This window comes from Hakea prostrata, unplaced genomic scaffold (assembly GCF_041222555.1).
Source record: "Hakea prostrata isolate BN-2017 unplaced genomic scaffold, UWA_Hpros_2 contig_41, whole genome shotgun sequence".
Lineage (NCBI taxonomy): Eukaryota > Viridiplantae > Streptophyta > Magnoliopsida > Proteales > Proteaceae > Hakea > Hakea prostrata.
This window is the reverse complement of record NW_028291160.1, coordinates 87,601-91,794: the sequence shown is the minus strand read 5'-3', so window position 1 is coordinate 91,794 and position 4,194 is coordinate 87,601. Positions and strand designations below refer to the sequence as shown.

The 4,194-nt window shown below is 37.9% G+C and overlaps 1 pseudogene; it reads right to left on the bottom strand.

Moving 5' to 3' along the window:
• Nucleotides 1–919: 919 nt before the first annotated feature.
• On the bottom strand, nucleotides 920–2,663 carry LOC148999110 (peroxidase 55 pseudogene; annotated as a pseudogene).
• Between the last annotated feature and the right edge of the window lie 1,531 nt (nucleotides 2,664–4,194).

Here is a 4,194-nt window from a genome sequence, read left to right as displayed (position 1 = left end):
ATGCCATGATTTAAAATCTATCAATATCTAATATATTTGCCAACTTTACTCCATATTATCTCTAATATCCAAAATCTCCTTATTCCTGAAAAATACACAAAAATACTCAATTAGATCTCTTTAATTAAATAAATATGGGGAATTAAATTAAATAAATAATGGTAAATGCATGCTTATCACCATGTCGAGATAGATATGAAAAATCCCTATCGGGGTAGCTATGAAGAACCCCTCTCAGGGTAAGCACAAAGAATCCCTATTGGGATAAGTGTGAAGAAACCCCTTTAGGGAACATTCACATATGAATAACCATGTTGGGAAAAATCTTCAAAGAGAGATTAAGTCAAAAAGGCTAGTTATAGAAATAACCGCATTGTACATCCATAGCGAAGCATAGGGGAGTGACCCTCAGAGTAACGACTCCATTAGAGTCCATTAAGAAAACCGCCAAGGAATGGGAACGTGCTTCTTAAGGAAATTCCCGCCACTTCTCACTAAGTGAGCAAAGTCTATGGAGTAATCGCCTAAAAGTAACATTTATATAAACTCAACTCATGAGACTCGCAAGGTATGAAGAACTATCTACTTCTATTGCTTACATTCTGAAAATTCCTCTCAGAACCTTCAACTGTAGTGCCTAGACTAACATGATTATTGGAGGTTGTTTTCCGACCCACATTATGTTGAGCCGCTCTAACTATTATTCTGATTGCAGATCACGCTCCTAGAAATTTTCAACATTAGAACTTTCTTCATAAACCCAAAGTCTTTTATGTAAAAAAACAAGAGAAAAACTAATTTACGGAGTCATTCTAAATATCTCCAAAATAAATCCAAAATGGTTTGTTAAAAAATCATCGTGAAATCGAATATATCTGGCCTTTGTTGGCCGGTCCGACCATCCGGTTCAATACTTCATTCAATTGAATCTTGTGCAGTCCTTCCTGATCTCTCCCTCACTTCCAGCCTTAACTCCAATTCTTCCCATCTTCACCATGGATTCTCCAAATGCCTCGAAAAATAATCTCTGGTTTTCAGCATATTGGGAAACAAGTTTCCGGCTATCGTTATCGCCACCGGAAAACAAGACTTGATCTGAATTCAGAAGTCCTTTGTGTTGTGTTAAGCCATTGAAGTATCTATTACCAAACAGAAATCCTGCATCTGGCCCTGTGGATCCTTGATCTAATGCTATGGCAAGGTTGGGATCAAAGTCCGGAAAATGGCACATCTGTGCAAGGCTAACACGTGAAGTGGGGTCCATGGCAGGGTCACCGTTGATCACACGATCCATGAATTGGATGCAATGGCTGAAACCGATATTGTGGGCCCCAGAGAGTGTGACTAGATCACGCAAATTCAGTCCCTTGGATTGGAATAAATTGATTAGATCAGTAATGTTTGACTCAGCACGTGGCAAATGTGCAGCAGCATTGGCTGCGGTGGAGATCCTTCCATCTTTTCTCCCTTTCTCAACTTCCCAGAATGGGCCATGGGCCTGCAATAATTAATCAACATAACGCCCATGAAACTTGATTACCAAAAACAAGAAAAAAAAACCAATGAAACTTATGGGTTAAAAAAAAAACACAAACTTTCCATGTGGGAGATCACCTTCCTACTAGGGAGCACTTGTTTTTTTTTTCACCACAGAGTGTGAGGTTCATGCGGGACCCACCGAAGAATTATTTTATTATAGATATGCTCCCATACTCTATGTGTAGTGAAAAAGCATCAAGGGATCACAAGTGCTCCCCGATAGGAAGCTGATCCAGACTCCACAAACTGTCCTATTTTTGCGGTTACGTGAATTCTGAATTTGAATCTAAAAGTAACCACATATATAGAATCCATATGCGAGACCCATATTTCATAGATTCCAGTTGTGTGGCTTAGGCTCTACAAGGATAGAACCCCGAACAGGGACCACACTCTACTTCGATTTTGTTAATTCATTATTATGGTAAGCATATTTTGATGGAGATGCTACATGGTTGTTTTCTCATCTTTTAGAGACTATAATAAGTGTAATAGGAGCATTTGTCGGCAAAAGGAGTACCCCAAGATGATCCTTTTAGATGGCTCTCAGGGGCTTTGTGCACCATTAGATGGGAGGACATACTTACATGATGTACCACATCACGGGCCAAGATCGCAAGAATATCAGCACATGATACGACTCTGGGACATGCCTTTTCGATCTCCTTCTTCGCTTTAATCACGACGTCAAAACTATCTCCGGCCAAAGAAAGGTTGATCTCTGCATTTCTCTCCGGTTGATCAGAATCTCTTGATGAGGATGCGATCAAAACCGAACCGTCGCAACCCTACATGATAGACCATGCAACACCATAACATCGGGCAATTGTAAAAAGATTCAAATATAATTAACCAAAACAGAAGCGAGAGACCAAAGAGAGGGAGCTACAGACCTCAACAAAGCAGTCATGGAAGAACAGGCGAAGAGTGCCAGGGACTGTGGGGTTGGGGGCCTTGGGGCCAGTGTTCTCGTTCAGCTTATCGATCAAAACTTTCCCAACTATTTCTTCCACATTCGGACATGACTTACTGTAAAACTTCACAGACAAACCACCAGAAGAAGAAGAAGAAATCAGATGAACGAAGCACAACAAAAGAAGAACCCTCGAACCCAGAAGACCCATCTCTACCTCTGTGCTTCTCCTTGTTCGCTTCATTATTCCTTCACTTTGATGAAAGGGTTAATAAGTAAATAAGATTTACATAAATCGAAAACAAACGATGCTTTTTCTTTATACAAGCATTTATTTTCTAAACCAAGTAAAGTAAAACGCGTTATTTATATGAAGCAAAAGAAAGGGACCCCATGAATTATTAATCTTCTGGGGAATGAAAATAAACAGAGATAAGAGAGTTGGATTTATGCTGGAAAGCTTATGTCACTCTTAAAGGGTAACCATTATTAGAAATTCGATTCTATAAATGTAAAAAACCAGTCAGTGCTTCACACTCCATTAGGGTTTTGTGGTTTAATTGTCATAGTGGGTCACTGTTATGTTTAAAGTTTGAGCTAATATTGCATTACACGGGCATCTAATTTGAATACCAGATGGTTACTTCTAGCTAATTAGGTTTAAAGTATCGCCTTATCGGTATCAAGTATCGTATTGGTGATGTGATTTTAAGAAATGTAATGTCTCTTATCAAGTATTATAGTATTTGTGAATACATTATGGTTTAATTTAGTACATGCCCTCTAAAAGAAAACAAGGTAAAAGAGAGATGTATCGATATGTATCCTATTGACTGTATCCAATCTGGATACCTATCAGTTAGCAATTGTATGTAGTTAAATCATACTTCTAGCTAGTATTTATAGACGATACTAAGTTCTATAGTTAATGAACTCTCCCATATGACCCCATTAGATCAAATCAATCCAATAGCCTATATAAATAGATAAGTTCGGTTTAAGAACAATTACTATTTCCATACTGTTTTGGGTTTTGATCGATGAGATCTAGCATCCATAAGCAGCATAGTTTTCCTATTATCCTATACAAGGAGGACAAGAAATCACATGAAGGGAGGACAGTAGAAGAATAACATTTGAACTCAAAAGACCCATCTCTTCCTTTGTTCTTCTCTTTCTTAACTCCTTCATTACCTACATCTGATGAAGAGTTCATAAGTGAATAAGAATTTTCCTAAATTGGAAACAAACGTTTTCTTCACTTAAACAATCATTTCTAAATGAGTATCGAAAAGAAGGTCATTGTGGTTGACGCGTTTTTTATTAGAAGCAAAAGAAAGGGACCACATGAATTAATAGTCATCTAAGGATAAGATCATAGAGAGGAAGAGTTGGAATGATGCTGGAAAGCTTTGTCAGAAATTTGATTCCATATATAAATGGAAAATCCAGTCTTTGCTCCACTGTTTATCATCTACAATACATAAATGGCATAGTTCTGTTGGAATTTATTAATATGATTAATAAATTAAATGCCCAAGGGCAATATTGGAAACTCACTATTAGGGAGGTTACAAAATAGGGTTATATATTTTGGTAACCACCACATTAGTGAGTAACTGAGTGATTCATTCGCACGAGATTTATCTCTGAGAAACGGCGGCTCCATCTCTCTCTCCCTCTCTCTTAGAATCGCAGGCTTGGAAATTTTTCCTTTCCTAGTTTTTGATCTTCATTCCATT